General features: G+C 40.2%; 1 protein-coding gene and 1 long non-coding RNA gene across 3 annotated transcripts in view; one reads left to right on the plus strand and one right to left on the minus strand.

The window, feature by feature from the left end:
- Window positions 1-19,475, minus strand: part of RTN1 (reticulon 1) — a 236,708-nt gene that overhangs the window by 143,096 nt on the left and 74,137 nt on the right. The gene's annotated exons all lie outside the window — the stretch shown is intronic.
- Window positions 10,876-15,993, plus strand: LOC145513419 (uncharacterized). Its single transcript, XR_014059377.1, has 2 exons — window positions 10,876-10,988; window positions 15,617-15,993. It is a non-coding gene; the product is annotated as an uncharacterized LOC145513419 (long non-coding RNA).

The following is a 19,475-nucleotide window of genomic DNA, read 5'->3' on the forward strand; positions in this document are numbered from 1 at the left end:
AACCAACTGTAGTCAAAAAACCCATAGGCCTCTACAGGAGTCTTCAGCAGGTGGACTAATAATAAGTAAGAGTTGTTGGTAAACCCATCAATCTGAGCTGTGCAAGAAGTGCAGGCATTGCTTTTTAAGGTGCCAGTGGCTCCTTAACTTTTATACAGTTAAAACCCAAGTGCATCTCTGAACCCCATGGAGGTATGTGAATCATACGTATTCATAAAATGTCATGCCTAAATTAAGTCTTATCATCAACTAGTATTTATTAAACGCCCACATGTTGCATACAAATGGTAGTGTGCAAGGCACTTTAGCAACAGAATGTTGTATCTTCAGCCATGAGAATATTTCATAATAAAATGCCAAGCTGTTGCTGGAGGTCATAAAGATTATTCTTTTACTGTGAATATTCTCACTGTAAATTTCAAATAAGTAGTGGAATGGGGTAACTTCTCCCATCTGGTGAAATGTTTGCTGAAATACTTGTTCAATTATCCTTATCAGTAAATAAAAAGGATCATATGCAATTCCAATTATGCTTCTTGTGGATATGACAGGACATTCTCAGAAGAATTACTCATATATGGGTGAATTCATGTCATTTTGCACTGTGCTTTTAAAATTACGAGACAATAAAGAAACACAATGAGAAGAAATATCTACTCTTAAATTGTTGAAGAACCATTTTATTTTAGACTGGAGCATGCCAGGCATTATTTATTGCCACTGCCTTTTGTAACTACTTCTGAGAATATATAGACTAAAAAAAATCATAAAATATGAATAGAACATTTGAAGACAATAGCACTGAAATTACTTTTTATATGTGGAGGCTGAGGACATGAATGCTGAAAAAATAAAATTTTTAGTCAAGTAATGCTTTGCCTACAGAACATTTAAAAAATCTGTTGGTTTTTATATCATATATGTATGCATGCATGCATGATCAGTATCTCTGAGTGTCCAACTCTTGGCAAACCCATGGACTGTAGCCCGCCAGTTTCCTCCATCCATGGGGTTTCCCACGCAAAAATACTGGAGTGGGTTGCCATTCCTTTCTCCAAGGGATCTTCCAATCTAGGAATCGAATCTACTTCTCCTGCTTAACAGACAGATTCTTTACCACTGAGCCATCTGGGAAGCCCTGAATGATCCTGAGATGTTTTTAAATCTGCATGAGTTGTTATACCTCATAGATTTTTCTTTGACTCTTTAGTCACTTTTATTTACAAACTTGTTCATTGTATGCCAATTCCATTGTTCAACTTACCAACAAGTACATATAACTGCCTTCAATGTGCTCATTACTTTATTAGGTAATTTGAGTGCTACTGAAGAAGCAAAAGCAGGTCAAAATAACAATTTACGTCTCTCCAAACTAAGTTCCATGACAGTCTTAATTACTTCCTCTCCTTCTCCAAAATTTAAGGGGGAAAAAAAAAGTACACCAAGAGGAAATCTTTGCTGCTGGCTGATTCCTTAGAATATGATGCTAAATCATGCAACTGTGACTGTGCATCTTTTAGGTTATAGTTTTTCTCCTCTAGGAAGCTCCCAGACTATGACTCATCCCCCAAGATGAGTGAGACTGAGACACAGGCCTATCCTTCATTACTGAACATCTCAAGTTCTCAAAGAATGTGGATAACCTACAAATAATATTATTAGTCAATAAGGGAGTCTTTTGGCATCTTAGAGATGGAAAATTTAGGGATTAGAAAAAAACAAAAAGATGTATTACTTATGAAACGCTGTGGTTATGTCTCTGGGATCCCTGTGAATAAACTCTAGGTAAATAGAGCTCTTCAGTGAATCAGCAATTGCACTCCCTTTGAGGAGGCTCATTAGGCTTCCCTGACAGCTCAGCTGGTAGAATCTGTCTGCAACGCAGGAGACCCCAGTTTGATTCCTGGGTCGGGAAATCCGTTGGACAAGGGATAGGCTGCCCCCTCCAGTATTCTTGGGCTTCCCTTGTAGCTCAGCTGTTAAAAAATCCGCCTGCAATGTGGGAGACCTGGATTTGATCCCTGGGTTGGGAAGATCCCCGGGAGAAGGGAAAGGCTACCCATATCCAGTATTCTGGCTTGGAGGATTCCATGGACTATATAGTCCATGGGGTCACAAAGAGTCAGACACGACTGAGCGACTTTCACTTTCTCTCACTTTGAGGAGGCTCAAGCTATGACCAACTTATACTGCATTCTGTTTCTAATGAATGATGTTACAGTCAAATTTCACAGCAATGCATTTCAGATGGTTGTCTGTAAATTACTATAATAGCAAATTTGTTAATTAATTCCTTACCTTACAGGAATTCATAAATTAGGCTTTAAGTACACTATTGTTTCCTTAAGTATTTTAAGTGGCTCCTTAGGTAAAAACTCCCAAAACAATCAAGTGTAAATCTATGAGACATATGGGTATTCTGTCTCATTAGTTATAAACTGTTAAAATACCTAGTTAGTTACACCAGAAGAAAAATTCTCATCATTTATTTCTTGTAATAGTAAAAACAATCTTATTAAATCTAATTAAGAAAAAACTAAATATAGTCTATATCATGTAATTTACTGTAGCTGTTCCAATAAATAAGGAATCATCATATAACTATTATGCATCTTCCGATGCAAAAAGCTAATTTCTGACAAACAAATGAGAACTCACTTTAAACCACCAATAATATTCATTTACAGATATAAATAGGACTTCCCTGGTGGCTCCTGCAATGCAGGAGACCTGGGTTTGATCCATGGGTTGGAAATATCTCCTGGAGAAGGAAATGGCTACCCATTCCAGTATTCTTGCCTGGAAAATTCCATGAACAGAGGAGAGCCTGGCATGCTACAGGCCATAGGGTCTCAAGAATCGGACATGACTTAGCAACTAAACTACCATCACCACCACAGATAGAAATATTCTCATTTTGGATTAAGACTTCAAATACATATCTCATGAAAGATATTTTTTTCAATAACAGAGTATCAGAAGTAGGTTTTCCATTAAGTGGACAGTAACCTGAAGACACTGCAGGGTCCCCTCCTGAGTTGCCAACTCTTATCTCTGTATCTAAGACTTAATGAGACAAACCCACAAAGTTAAAAATAGGTGGGAGCACTGTCATTTCTCAGGTATTCAGGGGCTGATTTATCTTGGCTTTTCATTAAAGGTCTTTCTTCTTCCTTCTACCCTGTTTAGACCATCTCATTATCTTAGCCAAGAGAAGATGACAGAATAGGACAAGAGATAGGAAAAGATGTGAATATTCAGTCCATTCTCTAATACTTCATTCCTGACACTTTCAGAAAAAAAATAGAAAAACCATTAATAGGATGATGGAACATGGCGACTAAAACAAGGATTTAAGATTATCTAAAGGTTTTATCTACCTATGCCTTTCTTTTGTGTTAATAAAGGAAAACTACTAATCCAAGTCTACACCCGGACCAATATGCCAAAGAAGCTGAGGTTGAATGGTTCTATGAAGACCTACAAGACTTCTAGAACTAACACCCAAAAAAGATGTCCTTTTCATTATAGGAGACTGGAATGCAAAAGTAGGAAGTCAAGAAACACCTGGCATAACAGGCAAATTTGGCCTTGGAGTACAGAATGAAGCAGGGCAAAGGCTAATAGAGTTATGCCAAGGAACGCACTGGTAATAGCAAACACCCTCTTCTAACAACACAAGAGAAGACTCTACACATGGACATCACCAGATGGTCAACACCGAAATCAGATTGATTACATTCTTTGCAGCCAAAGATGGAGAAGCTCTATACAGTCAGCAAAAACAAGACCGGGAGCAGACAGTGGCTCAGATCATGAACTGCTTATTGCCAAATTCAGACATAAATTGAAGAAGGTAGGGAAAACGACTAGGCCATTCAGGTATAACCTAGATCAAATCCCTTATGAGTATACAGTAGAAGTGACAAATAGATTTAAGGGACTAAATCTGATAGACAGAGTGCCTGATGAACTATGGACAGAGGTTCGTGACATTGTACAGGAGACAGGGATCAAGACAATCCCCATGGAAAAGAAATGCAAAAAAGCAAAATGGCTGTCTGAGGAGGTCTTATAGATAACTGGGAAGAGAAGAGAAGCAAAAAGCAAAGGAGAAAAGGAAAGATATTCCCATCTGAATGCAGAGTTCCAAAGAATAGCAAGGAGAGATAAGAAAGCCTTCCTCAGTGATCAATGCAAAGAAATAGAGGAAAACAACAGATTGAGAAAGACTAGAGATCTCTTCAAGAAAATTAGAGATACCAAAGGAACATTTCATGCAAAGATAGGCCCGACAAAGGACGGAAATGGCATGGACCTAACAGAAGCAGAAGATATTAAGAAGAGGTGGCAAGAATACACAGAAGAACTGTACAAAAAAGATCTTCACGACCCAGATAATCACGATGGTGTGATCACTCACCTAGAGCCAGACATCCTGGAATGGGAAGTCAAGTGGGCCTTAGAAAGCATCACTACGAACAAAGCTAGTGGAGGTGATGGAATTCCAGTTGAGCTATTTCAAATCCTGAAAGATGATGCTGTGAAAGTGCTGCACTCGATATGCCAGCAAATTTGGAAAACTCAGCAGTGGCCACAGGACTGGAAAAGGTCAGTTTTCATTCCAATCCCAAAGAAAGGCAATGCCAAAGAATGCTCAAACTACCGCACAATTGCACTCATCTCACATGCTAGTAAAGTAATGCTCAAAATTCTCCAAGCCAGGCTTCAGCAATACGTGAACCGTGAACTTCCGGATGTTCAAGCTGGTTTTAGAAAAGGCAGAGGAACCAGAGATCAAATTGTCAATATCCGCTGGATCATCGAAAAAGCAAGAGAGTTCCAGAAGAACATCTATTTTTGCTTTATTGACTATGCCAAAGCCTTTGACTGTGGGGATCACAATAAACTGTGGCAAATGGTGAAAGAGATGGGAATACCAGACCATCTGACCTGTCTCTTGAGAAACCTGTATGCAGGTCAGGAAGCAACAGTCGAACTGGACATGGAACAACAGACTGGTTCCAAATAGGAAAAGGAGTATGTCAAGGCTGTATATTGTCACCCTGCTTATCTGACTTATATGTAGGGTACATCATGAGAAACACTGGGCTGGAAGAAACACAAGCTGGAATCAAGATTGCTGGGAGAAATATCAATAACCTCCGATATGCAGATGACACCACCCTTATGGCAGAAAGTGAAGAAGAACTAAAGAGCCTCTCGATGAAGGTGAAGGAGGAGAGTGAAAAAGTTGGCTTAAAGCTCAACGTTCAGAAAACTAAGATCATGGCATCTGGTCCCATCACTTCATGGCAAATAGATAGGGAAACAGTGGAAACAGTGTCAGACTTTAATTTTTTGGGCTCCAAAATCACTGCTGATGGTGATTGCAGCCATGAAATTAAAAGACGCTTACTCCTTGGAAGGAAAATTATGACCAACCTAGACAGCATATTAAAAAGCAGAGACATCACTCTGCCAACAAAGGTCCATCTAATCAAAGCTATGGTTTTTGCAGTAGTCATGTATGGATGTGAGAGTTGGACGGTGAAGAAAGCTGAGCGCCGCAGAATTGATGCTTTTGAACTGTGGCGTTGGAGAAGACTCTTGAGAGTCCCTTGGACTGCAAGGAGATCCAATCAGTCCATCCTAAAGGAGATCAATCCTGAGTGTTCATTGGAAGGACTGATGTTGAAGCTGAAACTCCAATACTTTGGCCACCTCGTGCGAGGAGTTGACTCATTGGAAAAGACCCTGATGCTGGGTGGGATTGGGGGCAGGAGGAGAAGGGGACGACAGAGGATGAGATGGTTGGATGGCATCACCAACTCGATGGACGTGGGTTTGGGTGGACTCTGGGGGTTGGCGATGGACAGGGAGGCCTGGCGTGCTGCAGTTCATGGGGTCACAGAGAGTCGGACATGACTGAGAGACTGAACTGAACTAAACTCTTATTTATTATTAAAATACTGGGATAAACCTGCATTTTTGCTAACTAGAATATCAGATTTACACATCTTGGGCTAGTGTCCACACTATGGGTAAAAGAGTATCTTTTGTGAACTGTCAGGTAAACTTATATGAAAGCTTATATGCCTTAAGTAGCAGAATTAAAATATAATGCAACCACTGAGTTAATGATGGCACAGCTCTTTACTGTTCTATGACAAAGAATGTGAGTTTCTTACTAAATTGACTTTAAAAACTGCTGAATTTTCCCCCAAAGCGTTCTGCATCCCACTTGGTAGAATGTGGAATCAACTCAATAAAGTGTGAAACTGATTTATAATCTACAAAACACTGTACAGATAATTATAATTTGGCTCTGAAGGGTTGATTTCTTTCAATATCTGCAGTTTTAGTTATGTTACCTACTGTTTTAGCTGTGTCAACATGGGCAAACTTGAGAGCCGAAGTAATTAGACACATAATTCAAGCCAAAAATTTGACTGAGAAAAAAGCTATTTGGCAGTCTCACTCTTAACTAATCAAAATTGGAGTATTATGAACTAGTCCAATTCTTTACTTTGTTTTTTTTTCCCCTACAAAGACCTCATATGAAGACATGTACGGTCAATGACATTCAAGTAATTTTCATTTGCAATCTAATACATATATACACACACACACATATATATTTTAATGTTCCCTTCATGAACAAACTACAATCGATGTGCATAAATCTGGTCACAATGTTTCATCACCACCAAGACCTAGCTCACAAAACATTCATAGATATCTCCAGAGAGACCACATGAGTGGAAGTCACTTCTCCAAAAGTATTCTTGACAATTAAAGTACTACCTTTTCCTCATTACTTGAAGAGGAAAAGATGGCCAAGTAACCACTTCTCTGTTACTTTACCAAAAGAACATTTCAGGCGGAAATGTTGCAATGACAAACAGAAACCTCCTTCAGAGCTACAGCAACAATGGCTGCCTGTCCACCTGCTCATGCTTCCCTTCCACACTGTACAGGTGTTGCTGGGATGTAGCTGCCCAGCCAGGGACTACATTTCCCAGCTCCCTTCCTAGGTGGGACAATGTTCTACTTATTTGGGGCTGGACCATGTTCTAAATCTTCTACCGGTATCAACTCACTCAATCCTTATAACAACCCCACAAGGTAGGTATTATTCATTATTCCTATTTTACAGATGAGGAATTGAGGTACAGTGAGTTTAAGGACACACTGCAACAGAAAATGAACTGAAATACCAGATGATGCATATCCAGACCAACAATAAAGCACTTCGTGTTCTATATTTTATGTGAAAAATATCAAGGTCCTCTATATCAATGTATATTTTTATACATCCCACAAATAGGCAATAAAAATGGTGGGCTGGTAGCCTTGTTTATTAAAAAGACCACACATTCATTGAACGGTAAGTTGTCTCTAATAACTGAAATAAAGAAGAGAAGCTATTTGAAGTCTAAAATGTTCCTCTCACAACCAGGGACAAGAATATTTAAACTGGAAGCTGCAGAGATCAATCAACATAAATACTATCTAATAATTTAAAAATTAGATAAAATTTGTTTCAATAAGATACCACATTATCATCAAATTTAGCTCATTTTTGTCACTTTCCTTTTTAGTTTGCAGTCAAAAGCTACTGTGTCTTGAAGAATAAATACTTTGCACCAACACTTGTGAGAAAAACATTGCTAAGCCATTGTTCTTCCTTTCTCGTCATTTTGGGACATGTCCATAAAATAGGGACTTCCTTCATTTTGGAAGTTTGGGGTTTGGGGGAGGGAGATACACCCCCTAAAACCCATCTCTCTGCCTCATTTGCCCTGCCCAAGAAAAGAGGCTGACCCTTCCTCTGCGGCATGGAGCCAAGGATCTTCAATCCAGAGCTGACCCTGGGCCTGCCTCTCACCCTCTCTGATACTCCTTTGGAGCTGCACGTGACTCCTCTCCTTCATCCAGTAGGAACCTCGGCTGGGGACTGGATGCAAAATTCACTTCAAGAGGATGAAGGAATAAGAAACCCATTTTATCATCACAGGTCCAGGCTGTGCCCTCCGAGCCAGGTTTTTCAGAAATAAGGTAATCACGTAGGCTCAAATCTGACTGGATTGGTTCAGAACTCAGGGGAATGAGGGAGATTAATCGGTACTCAGAAACTCCCACAGATATCCTAAATTATTTATTGAGTTATAGCTTCCAAACTAAAAATAATCCACCTGCCATGGCTAACAGCATTCATCTCGGGGTGGCACGCTCCTCATCTGAGAAGACTGAAGGTGTCAGCAAACGTGGTCCCTGAGCAAGGGAACCTTGGTGTCAGAATTCTGCCCACGCCATAGGGAAGCATGCAGACTCTCCAACTGGCACCCCCTCTGTCTGCTGTGACGTTATCTGAGGAGAGCAGACACTATACATCATCGTCGAGAGCATGATGCATCAGGCACCTTCTCCTGGTTTGGAGGCATACTCTAAAATCGTGGGGAGGCAGTTTGCTTTTTCTGTTTGTTAGTCTTTGACCATAGTCCACCGGTTTTTTCCCTTCAGTGTTTCCTTTTTTCCCAATAGTAGTTACTCATTAGTTGGAAAGAGAGCTTGTTAAAGCTGCAAGAATGAAACCACATCCCATTTCAGTCATTTTTAAGTTAGTGCCAATCCAGTGGCTTTGTCGTTTATATGCCCTTCTGTTGTGACTGGTACCTACCACTGGCTCTTTCTTCCCTTTGGCCATTAACTTGGTGGCACTTAACTATCACTTTTCAGAATAAAGACAATAATGGCGTTTTTTGCTGAAGGATGCTTTAATTCTGGACTCTGAATCTCCGAGACTCCTTTTTCAGGAGTACCCTTAGGAACAAAAGGATGTCCTCCCTTTCATGGGGAATGCGTGGGTGTCTAATGAGATTGACACTATATCTTTGGCAAAAGAGAATGATCTTTTTCCTTCAGTTTTTTTCTAAGTCTTTAGAAACCAAAGATGAAAGAAAGTCAAGACTAGAACAATCAAAGTTTGTTTTGTGTCTTTTCCTGTGCCCAAACAGCGCTGTACTATGCAGCCTCCACTTGCCTGTTTCCTGCTCCATGTTCACCCCTTACTCTCTGCATCCCAGGAACACCAACTTCCTTTCAGTTCCTCAGACATGCTATGCTTTAATGTTCTCTGCCTGAAATATTTTCCTCCCTCTTCACCTGAAAGCTCCTCCTCCATCCAGATTTCTGCTTACTCATTGCTTCCTCCAGGAAGGCTTCCCTGATTTCTCTGACCAGGTCAGTGCTTTTATCACAGACTCTCCATCCCCACGAGGCTCTTTTTTGAAGCACTGATCACAGCTGTAATTTTACATTTATTTTTATGATTATTTTATTTTCTCTCTAACTAAATCATATGCTCTATGACAGCAGGGATTATGTATGTTTTGCTCATGATGGTTGTTCAAGCCATGTATTAATGAATGAGCAGCCTTTAAAAAAAAATCCTCAGAAAATCTTGTGCTACCAATATTTTAAACACAAATATTTTAAAGATAAAGAAGCACTGCTTGCTGGACCAAATGATTTTTCCAAGTTACAGTAAGTTAGGAGAGCCTGAGGCCATACTTTTTCATGCATTTATCTAGTATTTGTGGACTGCCCGCTGTCTGTTTTGCTCTGTGCCAGACAGTGGAATAAAATAACAAATATGTCACAATTATTTCAGGAGCTCCTAGTCTATTTGAGCAAGGGAAGTTTGTAAACAAATAAGTCAAATAAAATATTACACAGGTTTGTTTGTCCAGCACACAGCAGGCATACACAAAGAAGGGTGGTCAGGTCTATCAGAAGAGCAGTGAATCTTGAAGCATTAGCTTGTGCTTACCAAAAAGACTTTCCTGATAGCTCAGTTGGTGAAGAATCTGCCTGCAATGCAGGAGACTCTGGTTTGATTCCTGGGTCAGGAAGATTCTCTGGAGAAGGGATAGGCTACCCATTCTAGTATTCCTGGGCTTCCCTTGTGGCTCGGCTGGTAAAGAATCAGCCAGCAATGCAAGAGACCTGGATTTGATCCCTGGGTTGGGAAGATCCCCTGGAGAAGGAAATGGCAACCCACTCCAGTATTCTGGCCTGGAGAATTCCATGGACTTTATAGTCCTTGTGGTCGCAAAGAGTTGGACACAATTGAGCAACTTTCACTTCTTCACCAAAAAGACTAGTAATAAGGGCATTAGGGTGGAGGGAGTCCCAGAAGCAAGGCACATAAGACCATAAGATGCAGGCCCCCAGAGACACCACAAACAGATTGGAAGTATAGGAACATAGGTTATGAGTTTGGAGTGAGTGGGCAGGGTCAAGTTAGGGAGGCCCTCATATGCTTTAAAGGACCTCGGAGACTATGCTGTAGCTATAGAGTCACTAAAGGATCTTAAGCAAGAGAGATCTGACCAGATTTCAGGAAGTTACTCTGGAAGTGGAGAAAGCAGACAGATGAATAACAGGTGAGTATGGTAACTGGAGTAACAGAATAAAAAATACAGCAGTAGCCCAGGTCAGTGGTAATAAATACTAGAATTAGGGCAGAGCAGTGGGTAGGAGATGTTAAAGGAAGAGAAATCAACAGTATCTGATAAGCATTGGGTTCACAAGCTAAGAGGAATCTGGAGTGATCCTTGGTTTTTGGGTGTGGCTGATTGGATGGACTGGATTACAACTTTCCCACATACTAAGGGTAGAAGGAGGCTTGGGAAGACAGAAATTAAATTCTACTGGGGCCCACTGAGTTTAAATTGCCTGAAAAACATATGGGTGTAGCTGCCCACTAGGCTAGAGAAATGAATACAGGAAACTTAATGTTGGTAAGTGGAGCCATGGTTGTGATTGAGGTCATAAAGAAGGCTGCAGAGACGGAAGACAGAATTCCAAGGAACCAAGACTACATTTCTGATGTAGACTGAAGAACAGGAGCCAGCAAAAGAGATACTGGTTCTGCACAATTTTATTCGGAACAACAGAGAAGAGAAAAAGCTTCCAACCATGTAAGGAAAATCAGACCCTCCTCCTGATAGCTCCTCTGGGGGCATTTTCATGGTGTTTTGGCAAATTCTTACCAGTCTGCTTAGTGATTCTGAGAATTTGCCTGACCTCTTTCAGAGAACCCAGTCTAGCTCTGTGCATGCATATTTAAATTGTCTATATAATGCCAACTTCTTTAATGACTGCTCACAACCTTATTGTTTTTCTTCTTCCCTCTACCTCCACCCTGAAATCTCAGAGGAGAACATTAAGGCAAAGATGTTAAATGATTCAGCAAGGATTACATCACTAGTTAATAGTAGGGCAGGGTTTGAGAGAAAAGAATTTGTGGATAACCCTGCACTAATTGCTATTTCTTGAACATTCTGGCCTTGGTCCTTCATTCACCACTCTTTTGCCATGCACTGCGTAAGTACTAGGGATAGAAGGTAAAAACACATGATCCTTGTCCTCAGGGAGCTTCCACACTACTGGAGGCTGAACCAATTGACAGAAGAGACTGTGATTTGTGCTGTGAAAGAAGCCTTTGCAGTGGCCATCAATGGTGGACAAGGAGTGCCAGATTCTGTCCTCAGGTCTAGAGAGGAGATGCAATGCTTGTACCGAAACCTAGCTTCCTTAGCATGTACATAACCTAAAAACAAATAAATTAAGAGAGTTTACTAATAAAGAGAGTCTTTGCAACACCATGGACTATAGCCTGCCAGACTCCTCTGTTAATGGCATTGTCCAGGCAAGAATACTGGAGTGGGTAACCATTCCCTTCTCCAGGAGATCTCTCCAACCCAGGGATTGAACCTGGGTCTCCTGCACTGCAGGTAGATTCTTTACTGTCTGAGCCACCAAAGAAGCCCCTACGAATAAAACTGCATGTCATCTTGGATTTATATCCAACTGTCATGAAACCAAAAGGAAGTCTGGGGGAAGAAAAATCATAACAGTAGCAACTGTTACCTAATGGTGCCAACCCCCAGGAGGTAATCAAAGCTGGTGGTTACCAAACTTGAGAGAGAATTTGGACCCAAACCATTTTAACTGAGCAAAGAAGCTATGGAAAGTAGAGAACCAAGGTCTATGCACATACACTTCACCAGCTTTTCTTTTCTCCCACTCTCTTTTAACTATTTAAAGGCATCTCCATTTCTATTTGCTTCTTCTCACTGCTTCTAGCAAGTAAAGGACAGAAGAGACAGTGAATCAACACAACATAAACTCATTTTGGCAGCAGTGAAATCCAATTATATCATAGAGAGCAAGGTGAATACAGGAAGGTGTCGAAAAACCAGTAGTTCCACAAATATTTATTCCCTTTACTTGCAACTTGTTAACAGCAATAGATACAGTGTTAGAGATGGAAGCATTTGACTCAGAAGTAGAATGAAAGCCTCGCAGATTCTGATTTCACATACCCTTTTCCTCATAGCACTATTAGCGGATGCTACTCTCATGCATGGCACCTGCAAGGAAGGCAGAATTAATAGAATAATATATAGTAAGTACAAAGTACATCATAATAATGAGCAGAATGTACAAAGCTCCTTTTACTTCTGTCATCTCATTTAGTCCCACAACAACCCTGTGGAATTAATGTCTTATCCTCCCTATGCAGATAAGAAAATGGAAATATTTGGACCAAGGTCAGACGGACAATGTAGGGCATCTGAATCCGGTCTCACTGACACCAGAGCCCAGGTCGTTAATCACTCAGCCATCTCCTTCTTACTTTTTCAGAGTAGACCAGGACAAAAATCAGAATAGACCTCTTGGACTATTTTATTTCTTTTTTAATCACTCGATGGTATTCTTTAATATCTTCACAAAAACAAAAATCTCAAGCATTTCAGTCATCAACTGTTTATTGTTCTGTTCCAATTGTTGTTACTATATATGTTGGTTTTACTTAGTTATAATTAGGATATAATTTTGAGCCTATGCTTTTCCTACTGAATGTTATTTCAAAATCCAGCCCCATCTTCTGACATGGTTCACATCACTTGTTGTAAACGAAATAGTCCATTCTGATCACTATTTGGTTTCCTTCCAAATAACCATGGATACTTTTCATGTACCTTTTCCCCAAATTCCTGTTTTAATTAGTTGCCGTTAAGGTATTTACAAATTATAAGAATTTATAATGTGCCTATCATTTATTATTTTTTTTTGGATATTTTTTTTTAATAAATTTATTTATTTTAGTTGGGGGCTAATTACTTTACAATATTGTAATAGTTTTTGCCATACATTGACATGAATCAGCCATGGGTTTACACGTGTTCCCCTTCCTGGACCCCCCACCCACCTCATTATAAGAATTTATAATGTGCCTATCATTTAAAATTTACTTTTCTTCATTGAGTTCCTTGGATGCCTGACTTGATCAAAACTATAAAAACACTGAAGTGATTAGGTTAGACAGTTCAGTTCAATTCAGTCACTCAATCGTGTCCAACTCTCTGCGACCCCATGGACTGCAGCACGTCAGGCCTCCCTGTCCATCACCAACTCCCAGAGTTTACCCAAACTCAGGTCCATTGAGTCGGTGATGCCATCTAACCATCTCATCCCCTGTCATCCCCTTCTCCTGCCTTCAATCTTTCCCAGCATCAGGGTCTTTCCAAATGAGTCAGCTCTTCGCATCAGGTAGCCAAAGTACTGGAGTTTCAGCTTCAACATCAGTCCTTCCAGTGAACACACAGGACTGATCTCCTTTAGGATGGACTGGCTGGATCTCCTTGCAGTCCAAGGGACTCTCAAGAGTCTTCTCCAACACCACAGTTCAAAAGCTTCAATTCTTCTGCGCTCAGCCTTGTTTACAGTCTAACTCTCACATCCATACATGACTACTGGAAAAACCATAGCCTTGACTAGACGGAACTTTGTTGGCAAAGTAATGTCTCTGCTTTTTAATATGCTGTCTAGGTTGGTCATAACTTTCCTTCCAAGGAGCAAGCGTCTTTTAATTTTATGGCTGCAGTCAGTGCAGTGATTTTGGAGCCCCCCAAAATAAAGTCTGTCACTGTTTTCACTGTTTCTCTATCTATTTGCCATGAAGTGATGGGACCAGATGCCATGACCTTAGCTTTCTGAATGTTGAGCTTTAAGCCAACTTTTTCACTCTCCTCTTTCACTTTCATCATTAGAATTACTTAAAAAAAGAACAGATAGTTTTTGAAACTGGAGAAGGCAATGGCAACCCACTCCAATGTTCTTGCCTGGAGAATCCCAGGGACGGGGGAGCCTGGTGGGCTGCCCTCTATGGGGTCGCACAGAGTCGGACACGACTGAAGTGACTTAGCAGCAGCAGCAGCAGCAGTTTTTGAAACATCTCTGTAAAGATAGACATTTTGGGAAGATACAATAAGAGTATATAGATTCTCAGTACAGAAAGGTGGGTCATACAGGTACTGTTTTTGGAAGATGGTTACCCAGCAACACTATCCAATAAATCTATGTATGGGAAGGAGAAAGCATATTTGCATTATAATCTCCTGGTTTTAGACTCTTCTTTTATAATGAAAAGTAGCCAGGAGCAAGAATTAAAGTTGAAAAGATTAAATAGCTCCTTAGTTTAGAGAGTGCAATTTCCCCCCTGGGTTAACAGAGCTAGAGTCATCTTAAAGCACCAATAAAACTTCACTGCACATTGCTGCAGAAATGGAAAGGCGTTGTCAGCCTTTTATCCCAACTCTCTTACCTAAATTAATTATTAAGAGGCAAAATGCAACCAAATGGATGAGGCAGAATAATATGTAATTCTGATTTCCTAAGAGGCTATAATGGTCTGTTTTTCAGGCTGAGGCCTTCATTTATAGCTGCCCTTTTACTGCAAGAAGAGACACGCACTTCACCAACACCTTTCTCAAGTGGCTGCTATGGAATGTTGTAGAATTGCAAGTTATTTGTCGGTGCAGTTTTTCTCTTTCCTGACTCATCTGTGAGCTCCCCTCTTTTGCTGAGGAGAATGAGTGCTTGTGCATCATCCACAAAGGGGAGGTGGGAATGGTTAGAGCCAAGTCCACCTGTGGGCTACGTTAAGTGACGGTTCAGTGATGGCTACAGTGGCCCCGATTATCCTCACCCCCTGTGCTATGCTAAGCATTTGACACACTTTGCATATACCATTGTATTTATACCCCTCAACAACCACATAAGGAAAGCTCTGTCCATCTGATTGTATAGATGAAGAAAGCAAGACAGAAAGAGGTGAAGAACACTGTTGAAGAACACACAATAGTTAAGTTTCTCATCCAGATCTATCTCTTGCTCCCTCTGCTGTGTTACCATCCCTACATGCCTGTGTATGTGTTTTTGTCAATCATATATACGTCCAAATTTCCACTGCATGTGCAATAAGATGGAGACTGAAATTCTGGACCAAGTGGGGCACAGAGAGGGAACTAGGCAAGAAAGTGACCCTGTGAGGCCACATCCCACAGGATAAGCAGCTAGAGTGATGCCTGGATTACATTCCCCAGGAGGCTGGTTGTGCTGAGGAATGCTAATGCCTGACTCTTCCAAGGGGTGTAGGGTGAGATGACTGGGGATGTGGAAAAGGGGAAGAAAGGAGCAGTAGTAGGTGAGGTGGTCAAAGCTGTTTGATGTCAGATATGCTTCACTTCCTCTCTCACAGCCGTCTAATTTTCAACAAAAAAACGTAACTGAGAAAATGGTTTGGACATTGGGGTTTCTTCTTGAGAACACTGAAGGAACAGTCTCCAGAATCAAAATCACAGATGCAATGGAAACATGAGACAAAACCTTCCGCTTTCCCGGTAACAAAGGAGGGAAGAGAGTATGGCCAGTGACACCTGATAACACAGGGATATTGCTGAGGGCCACAACCAAGGATATTGTTCCTTCCTTTGAGGAACACACAAGGAAGAGATTATGAAGGGGCATTTTCCTCACTGGCTAGCAAAATGTATTATAAATCTCTAGCAATAAACACAGTGTGGTATAGACAAATAAATGGAAAAATGAACAAAATAAAATCTTATAATGTTAAAATTTTCCAATCTGGTAGCCAAAAAATATATATTTCAAGGTTTGAGTGTGCATTTTCCTGGTTTCCAACAAAGGTATGAATCTTTACAAATGTTTATTGGCTATTTGTCATTTCTTCCTCTGTGCAATGACTCTTCATATCCTTTGTATATTTTTATTAGATCATTTGTCTTTTTTATATTACTGTGTTGACACTCTTAATGTGTTTTGATTATTGATCTCATCTTTATATATATAGTTTCAACAATCTCCATTCTCACTGTTTCCAACTTTAATTATTGTGTCTTTGGCTGTACAGAAATTTTAGCTTACATGTGGTCAAACCTGTGAATCTTTGTTGCTACATCTTTTGGGTTTTGTGTACTGTGGGGAAAATATTACTAGGATATATTTTGGGAGTACACTTTGCACAAGCCTTTTGGAACGGAAATTTAGCAGTGTTTCTTTTCCATACTGAAAATTCCCTTTTGTGAAACAATTGCACTCATCTCATACACTAGTAAAGTAATGCTCAAAATTCTCCAAGCCAGGTTTCAGCAATACGTGAACTGTGGACTTCCAGATGTTCAAGCTGGTTTTAGAAAAGGCAGAGGAACCAGAGATCAAATTGCCAACATCTGCTGGATCATTGAAAAAGCAAGAGAGTTCCAGAAAAACATCTATTTCTGCTTTATTGACTATGCCAAAGCTTTTGACTGTGTAGATCAACACAAACTGTGGAAAATTCTGAAAGAGATGGGAATACCAGACCACTTGACCTGCCTCTTGAGAAATCTGTATGCAGGTCAGGAAGCAACAGTTAGAACTGGACATGGAACTACAGACTGGTTCCAAATAGGAAAAGGAGTATGTCAAGGCTGTATATTGTCACCCTGCTTATTTAACTTATATGCAGAGTACATCATGAGAAACGCTGGGCTGGAAGAAACACAAGCTGGAATCAAGATTGCCGGGAGAAATATCAATAACCTCAGATATGCGGATGACACCACCCTTATGGCAGAAAGTGAAGAAGAACTAAAGAGCCTCTTGATGAAGGTGAAAGAGGAGAGTGAGAAAGTCGGCTTAAAGCTCAACATTCAGAAAACTAAGATCATGGCATCTGGTCCCATCACTCCATGGGAAATAGATGGGGAAACAGTGGAAACAGTGTCAGACTTTATTTTTTTGGGCTCCAAAATCACTGCTGATGGTGACTGCAGCCATGAAATTAAAAGACGCTTACTCCTTGGAAGGAAGGTTATGGCCAACCTAGATAGCATATTTAAAAGCAGAGACATTACTTTGCCAACAAAAGTCCATCTAGTCAAGGCTATGGTTTTTCCAGTGGTCATGTATGGATGTGAGAGTTGGACGGTGAAGAAAGCTGAGTGCCGAAGAATTGATGCTTTTGAACTGTGGTGTTGGAGAAGACTCTTGAGAGTCCCTTGGACTGCAAGGAGATCCAATCAATCCATCCTAAAGGAGATCAATCCTGGGTGTTCATTGGAAGGACTGATGTTGAAGCTGAAACTCCAATACTTTGGCCACCTCATGCGAAGGGTTGACTCATTGGAGAAGACCCTAATGCTGGGTAGGATTGGGGGCGGGAGGAGAAGGGGACGACAGAGGATGAGATGGTTGGATGGCATCACCGACTCGATGGACATGGGTTTGGGTGGACTCTGGGAGTTGGTGATGGACAGAGAGGCCTGGCGTGCTGCGATTCATGGGGTCGCAAAGAGTCGGACACGACTGAGTGACTGAACTAAGTGACTCTTAGTGGCTGAAAAGTAATTAGTGATACTTTGATCCTGTAACCACTAAGGCATATAATGCAGGAAATATAGGACAGAAATTGAAATGGGAACTGGTAAACTTCTTGGACTTATGATTCTATTTTAATTGATACATTTTAGTAAAAGAAAGTCTTAGATTCAGGAAGATTTCCATGTATATTAATCTGCTATAAAAAGGAATGCATTTGAGTCAGTTCTAATGAAGTGGATGAACCCAGAGCCTATTATACAGAGTGAAGTAAGTCAGAAAGAGAAAGACAAATACCGTATATTAATGCATATACGTAATTTAGAAACATAGTATTGATGATCCTACTTGCAGGGCAGCAAAGGAGACACAGATATTTTGGACACAGTGGGGAAGGAGAGGGTGGGATGATTTGAGAGCATAGCACTGAAACAGAAACATCACCGTATGTAAACTAGACAACCAGTGGGAGCTCGATGTATGATGTATGACACAGGGAACCCAAAGCCCAGTGCTCTGTGACAACCTAGAGGGGTGGGATGTGGAGGCGGGTGGGAGGGGGATTCAACAGGGAGGGGCCGTATGTATACCTAATTCCGATTTATGCTGTTACATTGCAAAAGCCATCAGAATATTGTAATTATCCTCTAACTAAAAATAAATATAAAAAATGTATTTCTGGTTACTGATTGTCACTTTTTGTTTTCAATTTTACCTATTTTCACTGATCCAATGACCTTGTAAACCTTGATCCAGAATTAACCTTACTGGATGAATCTTGCAGTAACTGCTTCCAACAGAAAGGTTTCTGTGTCTTATAACTGAAAATATGTTGTCTTATAATTAAAAATATAAGGCTGAATTTTTACCAGCCTTAATGCAGCAGGTACTGGAACATAAATGGAACACCTTTTCCATTTACAAATTATGTGTTTTCCATTATATTGATCTAATCAATAAAACTGATCAGTGCTCAAGCTGTTTCACTTAATTCTTCCTGCAACACTAAATTCATTTTTCTTCTTCTTAAAACAGTCTCATCTTGCATTACAGGAGTTAATTTTAGTACCTAATGACACAAGTGCATTGCTAAAACCCATATGAAAAATTATAACAAAAGTAAAACATATAAAATCTAAGTGCCAAAAAAATTTTTGTCATCTGGTGCTTTGTCTCTACCTAAGTACATTTGTTTCTCTCCCATCTGTTTGGAAACCTATTTAAGTAAATCAATATGTCTCTCAGAATTAATCTGGCTTCCATATCAAATGACAAATATCTTCATTTGAAGGAAACTTTGCATACTTTATTATTTAGTTGCCATCACGCACTCTATAATTATTATTATTCACAGTACACAAACAAAGAAACTAAATCTGAAAAAGTTAAGTAACTGGCTTAAAGTCAGACAGTTCTCAAGTGGTAAAACTGGAATTTGAACTGGCCTTGTCTTTACACCCTCTATTTTTTCCAATACATGACACTTCAACCCTTCTACTCATCTATGAAGGTCAGTCTGATGTTGTTCAACTCCAAGATAGGAGCTCTTAACGGTGTGTCTTAGGAAAGCATGCATGAGAGTGAGTTCTGAAGATCTAGCAGGCATGGGCAACATTGGGTCACCCACAGAAGCAGTCCTTTCATCTTTCTTTCAAAAATCTTTCCTGAATGTTCTTTCATTGGCCATAAAGTCCAAAATTTTCCCTTTAATCCGTGAAAAGGAAGATGAAGAAAGAAGC

This window comes from Giraffa tippelskirchi, chromosome 7 (genome assembly GCF_054371585.1).
Source record: "Giraffa tippelskirchi isolate mGirTip1 chromosome 7, T2T-mGirTip1v1.2.pri, whole genome shotgun sequence".
Classification (NCBI taxonomy): Eukaryota; Metazoa; Chordata; class Mammalia; order Artiodactyla; family Giraffidae; genus Giraffa; species Giraffa tippelskirchi.